This window comes from Podarcis cretensis, assembly GCF_951804945.1.
Source record: "Podarcis cretensis genome assembly, chromosome: 7".
Lineage (NCBI taxonomy): Eukaryota > Metazoa > Chordata > Lepidosauria > Squamata > Lacertidae > Podarcis > Podarcis cretensis.
In genome coordinates, this window is record NC_137176.1 from 19,674,301 (window position 1) to 19,696,291 (window position 21,991).

Genomic DNA, 21,991 nt, shown 5'->3' on the forward strand with positions numbered 1-21,991 from the left:
CTCCCTACCCATGCTCTAATCCAAGCATTATTTTGGGGCATTTCAGGTGGGGTAGGGTGGTCCATGCCCCACAAAAATGGTGGAAAATATGCATTCAGCAAAATTCCTCCCTTTTGGGGAAAATGTTGGCTTAGTTCTAATGGACTACATAGCTGGGCTGGGCTGGTTCCTGAACTGCTGGTGTATGTTCGGAGAGTTTACAGATTCTGATTTGTGGTATGAAATGCTTTTACGATATGATAATCTTTATTGTCATTGTCCCATACAGAACAATGAAATTGAAAAATCTACATAAGACATTCAAAACCCAACATGCCTGCTATCCCAGCTATCCCAACTCGGTTAGCCCCTAAAAACTCTGATGCCCCATTTTTAAATACAATATACTCCCATACAGACTCCTTACAATGCGTTTAAAACCAAAATCACATTTGGGTAGAAACTGTTTCTCAGGCGGCTAGTCCTAGTCTTTACAATTCTGTACCTTCTTCCAGAAGGCAGAAGCTGAAAGAGATCATTTCCGGGGTGCACACTGTCCTGCGCTATCTCTGCAGCTTTCTTATGGCACCTGGAAGCATAGATTTGATCCAAGGTGGGAAGAGTGCACCCAATTATTCTCTCTGCAGTCTTTACAACCTTGGACAGCATTGTTTCCCCCCTGACCATGCAGCTCCCAAACCACACACACAGACCATAAGTTAATACACTCTCCACAGTACAATGGTAAAATGCCATCAACAGGTCCTTTGAGAGATTGTTTTTCCAGGGGATTCTCAGAAAATATAACCCCTGCTGTGTTCTCTTCATCAGGTCTTAAGGAAATGAAATGAAATGAAAGCAGAGCTTTTCAAACTTTTCATGCTAGCCACACACTTTTTAGACATCCATCATTTTGTCACACAATAATTCAGTTTTACTAGTAAACCAGAGGTTAAACTAACCCTTTTCAGCTCCAGGAGGAGCATAGAGAGCATTCGTGCAACACACCTGTGCACTGCAGCCAACACACCAATGTGTCGCGACACACAGTTGGGAAAGCTCTGATGTGCATTCTGAAAGTGGAGGTTGTGCATTCTGCAAAGTGTTCTCCTGTGCACTTATCTTTAATTTAGCACTAGCACAACTCAGCGGTGAGGATGGCCAAATGCAAAGAGGGCAGGGAAGGTGTCGCATGCCAAATTCCCCTCTTCTACACAGCCTTTAAGATCCAAGAGCCTTGCCCTCTTTGGCATGTGCCCACCCTACCTGTGATGTAAAATAAGTGTTATTCCCATTTCACAGGTGTGGTGCTGAGTCCAAAATGGCGACTTGCTCAAACCTGCTGGGGGATGAGTTTGAACTATGATCGAAGCTTAGAAATGCCAATGTACGATTCATTTGATTATCTTCTCTTTGCTGATTTTCAGCCTGCAGTTTTGAGTGGATATCATCACAAATAAATGATGTATTCAGTTACTGAAAACCGGGATAGGAGGGATGTGGGAAATGACAAAAGATGAGCAGCTGTGATATAGCATTGTTTGCTTTGCAGCTGACCAGCTGAGATTTTGGACTGACATGCTAAAAATTTGGATTCTATCAGCATTGCTGTTCAGTTTCTAACTGTTGGCAAAGATAATGATATTCTATGATGCTGAGAGCTAGATTCAAGGATCCGATACCTACAGTGTAATCTAAACATATCATACCCTCCAAGTGTCCCTATTTTCCAGGGACAGTCCTGGAATTACAAAAGCCACCCCAGCTTCTGATTTGATCCCGAAGTGTCCCTATCTCTCCCACCAGTGCCTCTGCCAAGCCCAGAGAGGAGGATGAACTGGTGTTTGTCTCGTGCTGCAGCAGCAGTGAGGGGAGCATCCCATTGCCTCTCCATGGCTGCTGCTCCATGGCTGCTGCTCCCTTGGGCATTTCGAAGTGGCTGCTGAAGAGCAGACAAGGAAGAGGAGAGGCTGCCGCCACTGAGGTCCAGCCCCACATGACACGCCTGTTCTGAGGCGGGAAGAAAGGGGGAGCAGAATGGAGCGCAATGAGCCTTAAAAACACCACACACCTTTGTATGTCTGCATCTAATCTTGCCCCTTTTTCAAATTTATTTATCGGTGTGTGTCAGGGTGCTGTCAGCAGCTCCCGGCTGGTTTCCCAGAAAAGTATAAAGACAAGGGAAAGTTTATTACAGTCCTTTTTTATTTCAAACTTTAGAGAGGCTATAGAACCCAGCCTCTTGGATAATGGTTTTGTCCCGAGTGAATTTCCACCCCACCCCCCATCTTTCCCACTCTCTCGTTCATCATCATCATCACCACCTCCTCTATGGGTGCTGCTATGTGTCCTCTGTCTTTGAGCTCTTTACTCTTCTACATTTAAGGCTTCCTGGGTTCTGGGAGATGGATCGTCTGGAATGCTTTCTAGTGACAACGTGTCAGCCAGCTGCTGCTCCAGCTCTGCCTGCTCCTCCTCTCTCATTATTTCCCAACTTTCCCCCTCATCTGCCTCTGAGCTGCTACCCCCCTCAAACCCCTGTTGTAAATCTATACTATCTCCCTCTTCCTCCTTCCTGGGAGGGTCAGGATAGAGAGGAGGTCTCCACCATTCCTCCTCTGCCCAGCCCCTGTCAATTAGTTTTCTTTAACAGTGGAAACAGGTTTTCAGATCATACGCAGCTCTTCTTCAACCTTTGATTATGAGAGCAAAAGATAAACATCCAATAGTCTATAGAAAGAACTGGGTAGTCAGGCTGATGTTTACTTGGTTGTAGAGGTTTACTGGCCATTGCTGTTGGCATGGAGATTGTCTAGGTTGAATGCAAACAGGCCATTCTGATGTCATGTGTGATGTCACAAAGAGGATATGCTTTAAGTCTTGGTAAAGCCAAAAGCAGTTAACAGTCAGACTGCATCTCAGCCCTGACAAGATGGATCTCCATAATAGGTGGTGAATAGTTATATTTGGGGAATATATTAACTTTTACTATTGGGGGAATGTTTTAGATTGGTTTGCTAGTTTGTACCCCATCAAGTTGAGGCTAATAGATGTACATCCACAACCCTGTACCCATCAAAGAATCAACTTTATGTGTGACTTTGGGACTGATTCATACAACCACATTTCCTTTCTCCACTCTATAGCAGCCTTTTCTCTGTATCTGAAAAAATAACCAAGAAGGAGAAGATAAGGAACCAGGATTAAGATGTGGATGAGTAGGATCTAAGCTTTACAGGTGAGGGGGCTAGGAAAATGGCTTTGTGGTGCAGCATAGGAATGATGGGTGCTTCATATTATTGAATTCCTGTTCCACAAAGAAGACTTTGAGCTCTTTGCTCTCCTACTTTCAAGGCTCGCCAGGTTCTGGAAGATGGAGGGTCTGGAATGCTTTCTAGTGACAACGTATCAGCCAGCTGCTGCTCCAGCTCTGCCTGCTCCTTCTCTCCCATTTTTTCCCAACTTTTCCTCTCATCTGCCTCTGAACTGTGACCTTCCACACACCCCTGTTGTAAATCTACACTGTCTTCCTCCTCCTCCTCCTTGGAAGGATAAGGATAGGAAGCCAGTCTCCACCATTCTTCCTCCTCTGCCCAGCCCCTGACAGTGTGTGCACTTCTTTATGTAAGTCTACCAAATAATAATAAAAAAAAAATCAGGATTAAGGTGTTTTCTCCAGACAGTGGAAGGCATGTGTGTTGTCCCATTAGTGAAGTGCTGGTGTTGTGGGGAACAAAAGTGGGAGGTTGAAGAGGGTCAGTTGAGGGGAATGACAAATTTCCCTATTTTCATCTGTTGGAGGGTAGCACATATTTACTCACTAAACAAATTCAAACATGCTTATGTGGAAGTAAATTCTGTGGTAAGGTAAAGGACTCCTGGATGGTTAAGTCCAGTCAAATTTGACAATTCGATGTGACACTCATCTCCATTTTCAGGACAAGGGAGCTGTTGTTTGTCTGTAGACAGCTTTCCACGTCATGTGGCCAGCATGACTAAACCACTTCTGGCACAACAGAACACCGTGATGGAAACCAGAGCACATGGAAATGCTGTTTACCTTCCTGCCGCAGTGGTACATATTTATCTACTTGTACTGGTATGCTTTCAAACTGTTAGGTTGGCAGGAACTGGGATAGAGCAATGGGAGCTCACCCCATCATGGGGATTCAAACCGCTGACCTTCTGATCAGCAAGCCCAAGAGGCTCAGTGGTTTAGACCACAGCACCACCAGCTCCCATGTTCCTCAAAGTAAGCTCCATCGAGAATGGTGGCACTTACTTCACATTAAATATATACAGGATTAGGTTGGTCACTAGCAGTGCAATGCTGTAACTGCCTACTCAGTGATCCTGAGGTATTTATTTCCAGGCCTGAGGTTTCCCACTCTTCTGGGAGTAGGGGGAAATAAACCCATCATAGTGATTGGGCAAATATGACTGCCCTGAACTGCTGGGATTTAGAACAAAACTGCCAATCAGCTTTCAGAAGAAGTAGCTTGTTTTTGCCAGTATCCCAAGGGCATTGCTGCAGCTGTTAGTTGCATCCCTCTGCTGATCACATGGCTTCTCCAAGGCATCTTTCTTCTCCCAGCTGTAAAGAGTGAGAGAAAAATCTCAAGGCATCATTTCCTGCCGGATAAAATAGTAATTTACAAAGGAGAATCGGAAGGCACCTGAAGAGCGATTGATAGAGAAAATTATTTATCACAGCCTTAGAATATGTCTGAAGTCTCTGCCTGATTCCCCAAGCATCTGAAAATATTAGTCTGGCACTTGAGGTTCCTCATCCTTTGACAGCTCTGTGTCTGTTTATGCATAATAAGTCTTCCTTGTGCTGTATGTTCACCTTAAGTAGGGAGAAAACTCGATCCAGGCATGCATCATGATTTGCTTCACCAGGGACATCATCTTCTTCTTTTTTAACAGTCACATTTATTTAATGTGTGTGAGTCAGAGACTCACAGTGTAACTGTGCAGAATAAAAATCCTATTCCCATAACTCCTATAGGTGCTTATAAAAGTATAGAGATCATATACTGAACGAGAATTTCCCCCATCTGGTTCAGTACTGAAAAAATTAATGGGAGGAAAGAAAAGTAGATAACTCTTGGACCAATTAATAAAAATGTGCCCCCCCCCGGTGTTATCAAAGATACAGCAGTGAACATTATATAGCAAAATCGGATACAGTACAATGCAAAATATCTGCTGAGAAAGCAATGCAAAATAGATTGAAGGCTATGTACATGTGCATCACACTCAAAGCATTTGCAAGGCATACTAAAGGTAAAGGTAAAGGTACCCCTGCCCGTACGGGCCAGTCTTGACAGACTCTGGGGTTGTGCGCCCATCTCACTTAAGAGGCCAGGGGCCAGCGCTGTCCGGAGACACTTCCGGGTCACGTGGCCAGCGTGACATCGCTGCTCTGGCGAGCCAGAGCCGCACACGGAAACGCCGTTTACCTTCCTGCTGGTAAGCGGTCCCTATTTATCTACTTGCACCTGGAGGTGCTTTCGAACTGCTAGGTTGGCAGGCGCTGGGACCGAGCAGCGGGAGCGCACTTCGCCGCAGGGATTCGAACCGCCGACCTTTCGATCGGCAAGTCCTAGGCGCTGAGGCTTTAACCCACAGCGCCACCTGCGTCCCTGCAAGGCATACTAGAAGCTCAAAAATATCTGACTTACCTATCTGCCAGCATGCCCAGTGGTCAGGGGTGATGGGATTCATAGGCCAGCAATACCTAGAGAGCTACAGCAATACCTAGAGAGCCATCCCTGATTTAGTAGTTGTGCATACACTTTGCACGCAGGGAGTTTCTGGTATGTGTCGGAAAGGATCTGTAATGCTGTATGGGCAATCTATCCAGAAGATAAATTTTATTTCGAGGCGTTAGTGATCTGACATGGTTGCCCTCTTCCTGCTTCTCTTCTTGCCCCCTCTCCTTGTCTTTTAAGTTCTTTGATGGCATGAGAACAGCCTATAATGTCCTAATCAGTTAGGAGGAAGTGATAGTGATGAGTACCTTCTTTGATGTTGGACATTATTTTGAGAAAGTGAGGCATTGGGAGTGGGTGGCTAATGAATAATCTGCATGTAGCCAGTAATGAAGGATCTGCACGTAGCCAGTTGGACAAGCCACACAGGCTAGCTAGCTATAAATCAGATGGTTTGGGGCAGAACCTTGTGCATGGGCTGATGGCTGCGGGGCTGTGCCAACTCAGGCTACCTGGAGGAGTCACCTTGCCACTTCTTGAGAGCTTCCAAATGCACTAATAATAATTGTCAGGGGCTCAGGAGCAGAGGCACAGGGAAGAGAGGAGATGGAGAGCAAAGGGGAAGAATCCGAGGGGAGCGTAGGAGAAGAGGACAGTGGACCGAGGGATTCCATGAGCCTCTCCAGCGAATCGGAAGATTCACAGAAGGGGGCGCAAGTGGCCAGGGGTAGGGGGTTCCCAAGGGGAACGCCCCAGGAGCAAGGGGGCAGCAGGGACTCCCAGAGCAGTAGTTGGAAATCAGGACCAGCTTCCCCACCAGAGCAGAGTGGGGGGGAAGAGTCCCAAGGATCGGGGCCAGTGCATTCCCCACCAGGGAGAAAAGAGGAGGCAGGGCTGACCACGCCTCCATCAGAAAGTCGGAAAACGGAGGGGAGGTCAGATCCGGCCAGTATCCCGGAAGAGGGAAGCAGTGACCGAAGTAGTGTAACGGTTAGGAGAAAGGTCACTGGGTTGGCGCGAGAGGCAAGTTCAAATGTACAGGAGTGCGGGACAGCAGAGAATGAGGATTGGGAACCGGGTCCTAAAGCCCGCAGGAGGCAGGGGAGGAGCTAAGCGACTCAGCGTCGGAAGAGTCCAGAAAGGGCAATGCCCCAGCGGGCAGGAGGACCCAGAGGAGGAGAGAGCAGCGTAAAAGGTGGAGCAGGGCTAGGATCTTAAACTGGTGTCAGAGGGGAGGAGACTCAGACAGGACTTCGCCGATCTAGGGTTTAAGATGTAGGGCTGCGCGCTGCGGCCTTGAAATGGAAATTGAACTTCAATAAAGACTTTTGTACATTACGACAGCCTAGCGTTGGTCCTCTGTGAGCTGGGACCTAGAGGCAGCTCTGACAATAATAAATAAATTTTATTTATACCCCACCCTCCCCAGCCAAGGCCAGGCTCAGGGCCGCTAACATCCAATAATAAAAAAAGGTTGAATGAATACAACTTAAAAACAAGATTAAAATACAACATTAAAACATTAGAATGCAGCCTCATCACAGGAGGAGAAAGAAAAAAAGAAAGAGGGGGAGGGAATCAAATTGACTCCAAGCCAAAGGCCAGGTGGAACAACTCTGTTTTACAGGGCCTGCAGAAAGAAATTAGATCACTGCGGGAGGAAGGCGGTTGCAGAGGGTACAAGCCATGAGGGTGGGTGACATTGCTGCACCACCCCCCGCTTGCTGCATGGGCGGCACCCCCGGACGCTCATCGCTTTGATTACGAGAGCAACAAATAAACATCCAGTAGTCTAGATAGAAAGAACTGGGTAGTCAGGCTGATGGTTACTTGGTTGTAGAGGTTTACTGGCCATTGCTGTTGGCATGGAGATAGTCTAGGTTGAAGGCAAAAAGGCTATTCTGATGTCATGTGTGATGTCACAAAGAGAATATGCTTTAAGTCTTGGTAAAGCCAGAAACAGTTAACAGTCAGACTGCATCTTAGTATTGTCAAGATGGATCTCCATAACAGGTGATGAATAGTTTTATTTGGGGGATATATTAACTTTTACTATTGAGGGAAAGTTTTAGATTGGTTTGCCAGTTTGTACCCCATCAAGTTGAGGCTAATAGATATACATTCACAACCCTGTACCCATCAAATAATCAACTTTATGTGTGACTTTGGGACTGTTTCATACAGCCACATTTCCTTTCTCCACTCTATAGCAGCCTTTTCTCTGTATCTGAAAAAATAACCAAGAAGGAGAAGATAAGGAACCAGGATTAAGATTTGGATGAGTAGGATCTAAGCTTTACATGTGAGGGAGCTAGGAAGATGGCTTTGTGGTCCAGCATAGGAATGATGGGTGCTTCATATTATTGAATTCATGTTCCACAAAGAAGACTTTTAAGACTCCTACTTTTAAGGCTCGCCAGGTTCTGGGAGATGGAGGGTCTGGAATGCTTTCTAGTGACAATGGGCGATGGACCGTTAGGAATGATGCTGCCACGAGTGGCTGGCGGTGCCCCCCCCCGGCCGTTCGTTATGTGGGCGGATAGCAGCACCCCTCCCGGCGCTCATCATGCAGGCAGCAGGTGCTAGCCCCACCCCCACGGGCCGGCTAGCCCCACCCCTGTGCTGCTCTGGGTGCTGGGGCAGGTAGCTCCGCCCTTGCCCAAATGGCAGATTGAAGTGCTTGCTTGGTATGTATATAATGGTTTGCTGCTTAGAATAACATCTTTAATCTTCTCACTTACTTGTGTTTTGTATTACTTCCGAATCTCTTTTTAAAAGAACCACCTTGCATTTGGCAAGACAAAGGGTATGCTAAGGAAGACTTCTGTTTGTGGCTTTGGAGAACCATCTGCCCGATTTCATTTCATTGATTTCATTGATTCAGCCAGCGTGGTGTAGTGGTAAAGAGCGGTGGACTTGTAATCTGGTGAACTGGGTTTGATTCCCTGCTCCTCCACATGCAGCTGCTGGGTGACCTTGGGCTAGTCATACTTCTTCTGATGTCTCTCAGCCTCACTCACCTCACAGAGTGCTTGTTGTGGGAGAGGAAGGGAAAGGAGATTGTTAGCTGCTTTGAGATTCCTTAAGGGGAGTGAAAGGCAGAATATCAAATCCAGACTACTCTTCTTCTTCTTCTTCTTCTTCTTCTTCTTCTTCTTCTTCTTCTTCTTCTTTCATTCGACACAAGGCAGATTCATAAGCTGAAGTGAATGCCTTAGAACCGCATGGATCTGCCTCTAGGTTTGTGGCTTAGCTGTTCTCTCTCAGAGATACCATTTGATTTCTTTGGTCAACGTGGTCCCATTTTTAAGCAGCCATGGCCATGCACTTCATGCAATGTCACTGGGACAATCACATGCGGCCTTTACCTGTAAGGTAGAAGCTCATGCAGAGAAGCATCTCTGCAGCAGTGCTGCCAAAGAGCAAACTTGGTGGTAGTCTTGTGTGATTCCAGCCGCTTGCAAATGAGCTGCCAACTAGTTTCAGCTGGCCCTCTGGCTATTTTAATGACATCCAGCCAAGCATTTTAAGATTTCCACACAGTGGCAGCAATTAGCAGTGACTCCAAATTGATAATGGATGGTTTCAAACATGCACTCCCTAATAATAAATAATAATATTTTGCCCTCTAGTGTGCTTCTCTCCTCATGCCCAACGTTCCCTTTGTGCATGTGATAATTTATTGTATATTTTGAAACATTCAAATTTCCTCTCTCTTGAAATCAGTCCCAGAGCAATAAAAAAAAAAGTTCAATTTTTATGCGTAAAATACATGCAGCAATGAAATGCATGTTATGAATCCAGGAGGTTGGAAACCAGGAGATAATGAGATCTTGTGTAGACACAACTAGACCTAAAGGGGATCCATGCATCTAGGAGTAGTGAAATTAATCGTATTGCACAGAAACTCAGAAACAATCACCACAAATGGATCCAAGAGAAATTGACTTTAAGCAGAGAGGTCTCAAATTTTGTTGCAGCAAGATGCATTAAGTGGGGGAAATGCACTTTTTCCTAAGCCAATTGTAAATAAAGGAAGACAAGAAAAAGCAACAACTATTTCTTGTTGCAGATGGGAATCTATTACCAGGCATAGAGCCAGAGCAATAAAGCCCCAAAATGATGGGCCAAAACAAAATGATCAGCCAGGACCAGAAGGATGGTCGCCAAAATGCCCGGAGTAACAACTGAATGTGTAAATTTAATCCTTGGCATCTCCCAAAGAGGCCAAGTAGATACAAAATAGAGATCCTCACCCATCAAAAATAGAAAATAACTACCGGTAATTTCAGAGAAGAGTAGAACGGTGTAATGTTTTATACATAGGCATTAGAAGGACAGGACAGAAATGTATATATTTCTGAGTCTGGACTCAGCCACATTAGTCAAAAAACAACATTTAAACTTGCAACACCAGATGCTGATGTGGAGCAGAAAACATTTTATGTGATTTTACATAGCGTTTTTTCTTTTGTTATAACGATTTAATTAATGACTTATTTATAGCGTCCCCCCCCCCGTGTGTAGATCCAGCCTCTGTCTCTTTATGTGTGTCTCATTTTCCTCCCTCCCTCCCTCCCTCTCTCTCTCTCTCTCTCTCTCTCTCTCTCTCTCTCATATATCCTGTCTCTTTGAGAACATGTGTGCAAGGCAAGAACATGGTATCTAGCAGAGCAGTCTATCATGGGAAAGGGGATCTATAATGGGGCCATTTTGTCCTTAATTCAATAAGGATTAAGACTAAGCACTCTCAGAATCCACTTTCTAGGTGTGACACACCTCCTGCTTGAAGTGGGATCTCTTTATATATTTTTTAAAAACCTCAAAAGAAGACTGAGCTTCTAATACTGTATATCGTAACTCACCGGTGGGATAGGAAATAAAACAAAAGCCTATAGGAAATAAGTTGTGGATTTGTATAGCTAAGCAGCATTCAGCTGGTTTATATTGTAAATTTCCAATGTTGTTTTATCTCCTTGCTATGTTCATACACAGATATTACTTTTTTATGTCCCCCGTACTTTATTGTTTGGTTTTTTCATTACTAAAGATTTCTGTGGAAGATTTGATAAAATTCTCTGCTGCTCTTTTTTATAATAAAATATCTGCCTGTGGTTTTAAGATTACATTTAATACTTATTTCCTTGTGCTGTTTATTGAATATATCCAAACTCACTTGGAAGTGGGAAAATGGAAGCATTTGATATGAGAAATCTCATAGTAAGAGAGCACTCAAAACATTGTAAATAAATAGGCCACACGGCAGATAGCTTTGCTGTTGGCTCCAAATTTCTAGTGTGTTATACAGATTGTCATTGTTGAGTGTCAAAATATACCCCCTGATGCAGCTTTAAAATCATGTCACAGGCTCAAACGTTCACATAGTGGGGCACAATTTGAGCAGTGATTTTTGCAGCTGAGAAGACAATGCAGTGCAAATGACCCAAAACATTATTGTGCAATGTCAGTTGGCTTTGCAAAAGAAATATCCCCGGAGCACTGTACCCATTGTTCATGCATTCTTATTAAAACTAAAACTGAACGGAATGACTGCAACAAATAAGTGCATGCGCGTGTAAGCACACATGTGCAGAGCTTGAAGGAAATACACTCGCATACCTGTCAGGAGTCCCGGTTCCCGTCTTGATAACACAGCAAGCGTAATTAATTAAAAAGGAAGATTTATTGCAAAAACAGAGTTCCCCGGACGGCTCTAACAAGCCGCCAGTCTCATCAATCATGATGACCCTTCTGAAGACTACTTCCAGTTACAGAAGATACTGAATTTTCTCACTTTGTGCCTTTTGCCTTGTTTCCAGTCTAATAACCCTCCCCTTACCCTATTCTAAGGAGGGATTGGCTCAGCTCTAATCTCTTCCCATTCTGACAAACTGCTTCCTTCTCTCTTCATGCCAGTAGAGTGTTGGCTGGGTTCTGGCTCACTCCCAGCCAATCTCTTATCCATTGACATTCCAAGGGGCGGGGGAGTGGGCACTCGCTGATGCTCATCTTGCCTGGCAGTTAACCCTTTCTGTTCCTGGCAGCTTTCTTCAGCTTGTTGCAAACCTTCACTGGGATCTGGTTGCAACCCTTCAGAAGGGGTTGGCTGCAAACCTTCCTTGGTGGCTGGCTCATTCATGACAACACCCATAGCTGAATTTCATTTTCACCATCATCAAATTCTTTTTTAAAGCCCTCTCATAAAATATGTGTCTAAATGATTGCTTTATCGCAGAATGCACTATTTAAGTGTACATTTTGATACATGGAAACTGCTAAGAATTTTGTTGGAACTTTTCAGAGAAGTGAGAAATCCGGTGGATAACCAAGTTCTGATCTGTGCATTAGAGCAAAAGGTGTTCATGACATCTTTTGCATATGAATTCACAATGTTGAATTCCTTCAGCATCTCTGCCATAAATATGTATAGACCAAGTTCCATGGTGCTGTTTCAGAGCCAAAGGGAATTGTTGTGTTCTGCTCTATATTATCTCTATATTATCCAGACGTGCAAGCTGGATTTCGAAGGGGCAGAGGAACCAGAGACCAAATTGCAAACATGTGCTGGATTATGGAGAAAGCTAGAGAGTTCCAGAAAGACATCTACTTCTGCTTCATTGAGTATGCAAAAGCCTTTGACTGTGTCGACCACAGCAAACTATGGCAAGTTCTCAAAGAAATGGGAGTGCCTGATCACCTCATCTGTCTCCTGAGAAATCTCTATGTGGGACAAGAAGCTACAGTTAGAACTGGATATTGAACAACTGATTGGTTCAAAATTGGGAAAGGAGTACGGCAAGGCTGTATATTGTCTCCCTGCTTATTTAACTTATATGCAGAATTCATCATGCAAAAGGCTGGGCCGGAATTAAGATCACCAAGCCGGAATTAAGATCACCGAAAGAAATATCAACAACCTCAGATATGCAGATGACACAACCTTGATGGCAGAAAGTGAAGAGGAACTAAAGAACCTTTTAATGAGGGTGAAAGAGGAGAGTGCAAAATATGGTCTGAAGCTCAACATCAAAAAAACAAAGATCATGGCCACTGGATCCATCACCTCCTGGCAAATAGAAGGGGAAGAAATGGAGGCAATGAGAGATTTTACCTTCTTGGGCTCCATGATCACTGCAGATGGTGACAGCAGCCACAAAATTAAAAGACGCCTGCTCCTTGGGAGAAAGGCGATGGCAAACCTAGACAGCATCTTAAAAAGTAGAGACATCACCTTGCCAACAAAGGTCCGTATAGTGAAAGCCATGGTTTTCCCAGTAGTGATGTATGGAAGTGAAAGCTGGACCATAAAGAAAGTTGATCGCCGAAGAATTGATGCTTTTGAATTATGGTGCTGGAGGAGACTCTTGAGAGTCCCATGGACTGCAAGAAGATCAAACGCATCCATTCTTAAGGAAATTAGCCCTGAGTGCTCATTGGAAGGACAGATTGTGAAGCTGAGGCTTCAATACTTTGGCCACCTCATGAGAAGAGAAGACTCCCTGGAAAAGACCCTGATGTTGGGAAAGATTGAGGGCACAAGGAGAAGGGGACGACAGAGGACGAGATGGTTGGACAGTGTTCTCAAAGCTACAAACATGAGTCTGACCAAACTGCGGGAGGCAGTGGAAGGCAGGAGTGCCTGGCATGCCCTGGTCCATGGGGTCACAAAGAGGATTCATCCATCAAAAATAGCATCCTGGTGGAATCCCCGAAAATCTCAGAAGCATTGATTTTTGGTTGAATCCCCCCCCCCCAGCTCAAAAACTTCAACAGCTTTTGTCCAGATTTTCACTTTTTGAAATATACCAACACTAATATATTTTTCCAGAAGCAGGACGTGCACACCAGATTCCATCTGAATATCTCCGTGTTCAAAAGAGATGTTGCATTACAAACAAATAAGCCAAAGTTTTCAGAAGTGACTAGGGTGGAGGAACCAAAGAAAATTAAATGTGGACTGAGCATGGAAAACTGAGGGAAGCAGGGATGGAAAGTACAATACTGGAAAAGGTGGTATGAACAGGAAGACTCAACACAGTGACATTTTATTTAATGTCTCACTTCTTGCAATCTATTTTGCATCCCTCCTTTGAAAAATGGCTGTCCTAGTTAAGCTAGGGTTGATATTTGAAATGGACAGTGGTGATCAATTTTTGTCCACCAACCTAAATTCCAATATCTGAATTTTCAAAGAGAGATTCCTGCATTTGTTGAAAATGGGGATGGGAGACAAATTGGGGAATCGTATCGGAAGAGTGAAAAAAAATCTAAAATAATTAAATCACCTGTTCAGACCTTCCCACAATTGTCCTTACTAAATATCTGGACTAGTGACATGAAAGCTTGTCACTCTAATCAGTACTTTTTTTCCCTGGGGGTATGCAGGGGTACGCATACCCCTAAACATTTTGTGAATCTTTGTACTTTTGTCCAATAAGTGTATTTATTTTTCCCAATTTGAACTATAAAATGGTGATTTTTCTTGAGTCAAATGAGAGTACCCCTAAACATTTTTTTAGAAAAAAAGCATTGACTACTGAACTTTGGACATGGATATGAGCTGCAGCTAGGATTTCAGTAACCCAGCAATGGAAAACCTAGAGGCTCCAGAATGCATTTATGTCATCTGGTGGGGTCTTATTTCCATTTATTTTTTGAACTTTGCTGCTGATTACTCACCATCCATGCCAGTTCGGAAAATAAGGATTTCTTTATTTAAGTTGATGTGCCACCATTTTTTTCTCTTATTACCTTTCATCTATTTCCTTTTTATATGGTACTATGGAAAATCCTGCCACCACACTTTTGGGTTGTTAGTAATAGTCATTAGGTTACAATGCAATTTAGAAAAGACAAAAATGAAGAGGAAGGGAGAAAGCTGTCTTCAGCATAACAGCAGAAAGGTCAAATATAAATCTAACAAACAAATGATAGAGTATTAACTTAAATATGTGCAGCAGTGTTCATTTTGAGGTCTCTGATTTTATTCTTGATATCCCTCCTCACAGAAATACCACATACGGTACATTTTCCATGTCCTTCCCTTTTCACAAAATTATTATCCTAAATGTGTGTAGAAACATAAGAAAGGCCTTGCTGTGGCCGACAAAAACTTCATTTGGGTCAGAATCATTCTGTTACTGTGGATAACCAGATGGCCATGGGAAGCCCACAAGTTAATAATAATAATAATAATAATAATAATAATTTATTTATACCCCACCCATCTGGCCACTCTGGGTGGCTCCCAACAGAATGTTGTGGTTGTTGATATCATTATTATTATTAAAGCGATAAAACATCAAACATGAAAAACTTCCCTAAACAGGGCTGCAACAGTACTCTCCCATCTTCAGCTCCCCAGCAAATGCATTTCAAAATTATCAAAGGGAACATAAAATTGTTGCAGAAAATGGTTCCCTTCAACAAAATAAGTGGGTCTACCAAGATTGGCCACCAATTAACAATTAACAACAACAACAAAGCCTAGAACTTGGGTTTCTTGTCATCACTATTTGCCTCAGTTCCTCAGACTCCATCCCAATAAATTTAGTTCAGGCAAGTGGATCTTCTCTACATGTTCCACTTGGAAGAAAGGGGAATCAAATTCAATCAGCTTCCCTAGGTCTCCTATACTAAATTTTATTTTGGTACCTCATTATCCAAAACTAACTGTTGTGGACAGTCTAAAAACTGTCTGCCAATGGCCTATCCAAATGAGGATCCACTTTTCACAGTGGCCAACCAAATGTCTGTGGAAAACTTGAAAGCAGGATCTGAGCACAAGATCATTTTCTCCCTTTTGTAGTTTTCAGCTGCCGGTCTTCAGAAGCATTATGAGCCTAACCATCATGGATGGGAGCCATTGATAGCCTTTTTGTCTTGACTTCATTAATTTTCTTTTATGCATGAATTAGGCCCAAGTTTAGGGTTCATGCCTGTCAGTGATTAGTATTAAGTTTAGAATGGATAGTGCACCGAGTCAATCTAAGGAATGATATAAATACACCTATGACAGAAAACAGAATTTCCTTTCCTCCTGGATTATGCAGTGACATCTATATGAGCGGATTTTAAATATTCAAATGTTTCTTTGATTTACTGCTTTCTGAACTTTTTAAAATGAAATATGAATGCGCTTTTATCTGCCAACCCAATAGTGTCAACATTTATTTTTGATATTTATTTATGTCAATATTTCTATTCTTCCTTGGATAACATTTCACTGCCTTTTGTTGTTTACAGGCCCTTCTATGTTTGAACAAGGACTGCATCTGCTGGAACTCACAATAAGTTATATATCAGGACTGGACATAATACGAGTCCTCTCAATCCCTCAGCCACTAACTTTGTCTATACCAGGCTTCCTGAACCTCAGCCCTCCAGATGTTTTTGACCTACAACTCCCATGATCCCTAGCTGGCAGGACCAGTGGTCAGGGATGATGGGAATTGTAGTCTCAAAACATCTGGAGGGCCGAGACTGAGGAAGCCTGGTCTACACCTATTTTCATATTGTTTCTTATCTAATACTGCCACTCAACATATTTTGCAGCCATACAGGGAAAACTCTAACTGGAGTTAGTGTAGCAAGTAGGCCTGGATTAAGTCTGGTGCCATCAAGCAATAACAGTGATGCCAGCTTGGGATCTGGTGGGTCTCTGGTTGGTTCAGCACCTCCCCTGCCTATGGAACACCCCATTTGGGAAAATTCTGTGGGGTACTGCCAGTGAGAATTGTGTTTGTGGCTGAAATAGAGAGTTCTTCACAGGAGGTGTGATGTTGGCATTCCTCTACAGGTGGAGAGTGATGGACCTGTTTTGGTCCAGCCTGAGGGACATGTGTGCCTCATCCAGTCCCGTCTCTCATGCGTAATAGAGAAGAACTTTGAATACAGCTTAACATTGTTAGATGCAATTTCTTTTGAAATCCGTCTTATTTTGATTTCCTTCCAGCTAATGCCAAAATTAGTGTTTGCTCTCATGTTTTGGGTTTTTTGTTGTTTTTGTTTCTAAAATGTGTTCTGATTTGCAAAGAACTGTTTTGCTAAAGGCATTACAGTAGATATTACAACTAATAGTGAAATGGCTTTCTTATTAATTCTGAGATGGCCTCATTACATTTCCTGGATATTTAAAAGGCAGTGAGGGATTTCATTATGCAGACGGAGCTTCTAGCTGCTCAGGTGATGGTTCTTTGAATTAGATATTTGAATTTTGTTTGGGGAGTTGAATAATGTGTCTTACCCTTCTAATTATATACCAATAAATCAAGCTTGGCAGATTCTCAATTCTTGTCATGTCAGGAACAATTTTGGAAAATATTAAAGGAGAAAGGCAAATATCTCGGCACTGCTTTGGTGATTTAGAAAGAGTGAAAACAAGATATAATTCCTCACTGCATGTTTTTATTAATATGTGGTGTTTTTTTCTGTGCTGTTCACCAGTTTAGGACATGAGATTTGATTTTCATTTGTGCACTGTGCTGACATAACCCTACTCATCAGCATCGTGGTAGCTGACGGCTACCAAATCCCAGACAACCTGAGAGCTGGAGTCTGCAATCATGTAGCCATTCCTACAGGGATGAGGATGATATGGATTTCTAGATTAGTGTTGAATGCAAACTTCAATCACTTCCAGCTAATTAGGGAAATGGTCAAGAATGGTGGACAGTGGAGCCCTGCAACACCTAGAGGGACTCAGGTGTGGTTATGTGGGAAGGATAGTAGGATAGATTGATTAAATATTATCCTTCCTTCACTCACGCTAGTGAGTCATGTAGCAGAGCAAATTCCCCTCAATATAGCAGGAAGCTAGTTTGCAGATTCATTTGAATCTCTTTAGTTAAGCAATCCATTCTGGCTTGATGAGACTGGATTATTCCGGGTGTCCCCTTTGATCCCTCTTAAAAGAATAAAGACAGAAGAGTATTTCCTTAAAAGTAACAAGAAGTTTACTCACATTCAGTTCACAGTATGACCCCTGAAGGCAGACTTTAGCTTGTAGTTACAGAACATAGTTTAAGTTCATCCCTTATGGGGATCGAGCCCATGTGCTGCTGGCTAAGAGCCAGCAGAAAGCAAAATACGTTAAGAGAACAGCATCAAGAGAACAAAATGGCTGCAGGAGAGCAGCACGGCATCAAGAGAGAAAGATGGCGGTGTGACTCTGCTCTTTTATGGAGTCAGCCAGGGTCACACCCATCCCCCTGGTCACATGCAGGGGGAGGACACTCCAGACCAGTAGAACAGGAAGCTATACTGACTGGAGTAACATGCCCCTGCCTGTGCCCACTCTAGGGAAACAAGGAATGTTGTATTTGACTGCTCCAATGGATTACATTCCACACCCGGTTCTCCACCTGTGCATTCCTTGTGGGATAAATCAGCCTCGTATAACCAACATACTTCACTCTAATTCATGCATGGAGGAGTTAAGACCATAGAGCAAGCTGTCTTGCCAAGGCTTAGCTAGATCACTCCTCCTCAGCTTGGGAAGAAGGGTTACCAAGCACATTGTCTTCTCCCTTCCACCATATGATTTCTACCAGTGAGGAGGTCTAAGCTGGATGCACCATATGGTTTAAGCAAGCCATATTTGTGTTTCCATGCAAATAATCCAGAAATGTGTTTTTGGAACTAAAGTTATAGTGCCTATCTTTTCTTGCTGTATGGAAAAGGGCATGAATCTAAAAAGACATGAATCTGACCTCTGAAGAGGTTGTGAGTAAACAATTTTAACTTACCAGGGGAACTTTAGAAGACTTTTTAAATGTCCCCTTCTAACAGCCTATATTTCCATGCTTTGCTTTGCTGCAAATTTTGCAATTTTGAATCTCTGTTGGGGTTTCCTGACCAAAGAGTACTCTCCCCCGAAACTGGATCTAGGCATCCAGGGAATTCTCCTTTTATTTTACCATATCTATTTTATCTTTTAACTCAATACTTAAATTCCTACAATTCTAGGGTGTGTGTGTGTGTGTGTGTGTGTGTTTGCTGCGCCAGCCCACAGTCAGGCAACAGGATGCTGAAGACAGGACTTGTGGATGCTGGAAATTGAAACCACCGCTTCCATGTTAATTTCACTTGGCATCAAAGTTGCATTTACTACTGATTTCCTTCCTTTCTTTTTGGCCCCTGTTAAACCTTCATCTGAGCCCTGTGTACACTGATATTACAGTCAACATTTTCGATATAAGATTTGGCTTTGTATAATGTAAGGAAATACTGTATGTCTGAAAAGCAGGCCTCAAACCAACAATCCAAAGGCAACTTCTCCTTCACTTCAATGGTGCAACATGACTGGGAAAGTAAGTGCTCATTGATTTTACAAAATGAACAAAAGCCATTTAAATAGCTTAGATTGAGGTAGGCAGCCTGACATTAAGAAATGCCTCTAACTTATTTCGCTTAATACCAGGGGCATCCTTCAAATGTATAAGTCATGAAAACACAAGACATCCAGAGATCAATATGTAATTGTTTACCATCCTTGAAGGACTGAAGAATTAATTTAATGGTGAATGTTAACATAACGTCAATTGATTTCGTGAAGAAATATTAGAAGGATTTGTGAACTATAGTAACAGAGTTGCACATTTTGGACCACAAGTTTTTTTGGGTGGGGTCCCCCCCCGTGTGTGTTTTAAATCCCCTTTTTTACATATCTATGACTAGCCATAACAATAAAGCTTTATCCAAACTCTTCTAGTCTCCCTTGAAATTACTCAGATGTTTCACCTGATGAAGAACCTGTAAAGACTGCAAAATTTCATTGGCAACTTGTAATAGGCAGTTGTGGAACACAGTTTAATATAAGAATCTTGAATGTGGTGCCAAAACAGGTGTTAGCTTGAGAAGAAATAAAGTAAACTGATACCTTTGGCGGGTTTCACAGGATCTACTACAGAAAATTACACAAAGAGGTAACTTAGCCCGCAAGACCATATTCTGTTATCTTTCACTGTTTGTGCTCCACTTCCTAGTCCTGTCATGCAAATGTTTGCATGTCCCATTAAAGAGGCAGAAGCATTTGCATGGCAACTCGAGGCAGTCATCACCTACTCTGCCATTTTCTGCCTATTGTCCTGTCTTTCTCATACCTCCATTGTAATGGTTATACAGCAAACTAAAGTTGGTGACCCTGAACCTATGAAAAGGTGAGTAGCAAATAAAATCCATACGTCTCCTTTTCATACATTTTCATGCTTTGTGTATGTCAAGTGGGTGTCTGTGTTCACAAAAACAAGTGTGAGAGAAACCAATGACCTATAATATGGAAGCTAAGTTCTCCCTCTACTGATGTGTTAAGTCTGCTTACATTATTTGGTGGGTGGCATTGTGACTGTGCCCCAAGCCTTGTGTAACCCAGCCGAGGGTTGGAGAAGAAGAGGAGGAGGAGGAGGAGGAGGAGGAGTTTGGATTTGATATCCTGCTTTATCACTACCCAAAGGAGTCTCAAAGCGGCTAACATTCTCCTTTCCCTCCCCCCCCCAACAAACACTCTGTGAGGTGAGTGGGGCTGAGAGACTTCAAAGAAGTGTGACTGGCCCAAGGTCACCCAGCAGCTGCATGTGGAGGAGCGGAGACGCGAACCCGGTTCCCCAGATTACGAGACTACTGCTCTTAACCACTACACCACACTGGCTCTCGAGCTGAGGGTTGGAGACTGGCGTGCTCCCCACTGTCGCCTCCCTGCACCACCGGTGCTGGGTGGGGCCCTTGCCAACCAATCAGCACCAATGGGAGGGGGGGTCTGCAGGGATTTTAACCTCCAGTGCAGCAGGGAGGCCATCCTCTCACACTGTTCATCAGAACTCCCACACTCCTTGCCCTTTTTTCTGCTTTGATGCGTTACAATCTCTCTATGTCTGTTGCCATATTGTTGGGACTGGGCAGGAATTTTTTCCCCTTGGCAACTTGGCTCCACCATTTGGTTTTCGCCTACCTCGTAGCAATCGCCACAACCTTGTGAGGTTAGGCATTCTGTAAGCCTTTGTTTGGATGGAGGGGAGTTTGTAGTCTCCACCTGCCCCTCCTTGTTAAAGCTATCATGTTAAAGGGATTCGGGGTTCTGGATCCTGTCCGATGCCTGGACTTGGCACAACCCTAATGGGAACCCCTATTTGATGTAAGGATCTTAGGGTGGCTCCTATTGGTGGTTTACCCTTAGTTGGACTCCCAGCAGGCGGGTGGGAGTTGAGATATAGCCAGGCTTCACCCAATGTCTAAGCCAAACTGCTCACATCTGTAACCAATAAAGTTGTGGCCCATTTGAACCCATAAACCAAAATCTGCTTGTTTTATTTATCCACTAGGGGACCACAGGTCATGGGGCCTTGGCATGCAAATGTAACACAGCAAGCAGCTCACAAATAATCAGGTTCTGAGTCTGTTCAGGTGATCACCTTTCACATGGTTACAGTTGTATGAAGATGAGAGTGGTATATGATCATTGGCCTTAACCCGTCCATCACATTCCTGTCATTTGGCTCAATCACGTCTGTCGGTTCAATCACTACCTATCTTCTGCAGGTAGGTTGTTCCACTTGTGTACATTTCCTCCATGGTATAGATTGTGCGGGCTTCTGAATTGTGTGGGGAGTCTCCATGAGCAGGCTGCCTGCCATAGACATTGCTCCTCCAAGATATGGAAGGTGACCTGAGGAGATGATCAATGGGAATGTGACATAGTGTAAGGCTTTGGGGAAGCAGCTTCCTCACTTCCTTTGGCCGTAAATAAGCAGAACAAAGCAAAAATAGTCTCCTACCAGTTAAAGAGAATTTAATGTTCACAGCGAAAGAACAAAGAATCAATTCTTGGAAGAAAGGTGCTCCCGATTAAGGTTTCCACTCACTTCCCCCGAGCCACCCCCATCACTTCCTCATCTGGCAACCTGATCTCTCATCCATTTGGCCTTCTGTGTAGCTACCATATCTGCTCTCCTTGACCTTGGGCTGAGCGTTTGGACACTTTCCAGCCAAAGGGAGCCTGTTAATTCTCTCTCTCCATGTTCTTCTCCTAGCTGTTCCCCACCCAGTTCTGCCCAACTGTTGTCCCCCTGCAAACCACTGCTCCAAATCTATACAGCTCCACTTCTCCTCAGCAACTTCAGGATCCTGGTCAGGAGCAGGGGGAGGGGTAGGCCCCCCACTATTCCTCATCAGAGTAGCTCTTCTCAACCTGATCTCTGACACATAGGGAGGAGGAACTAATGAGTGCGCATTCTCACACACATCTTCTGTTTGCATAGGGTAAATGCCTGAGTGCAGCTCTGTATGAGCATGAGTTGGAA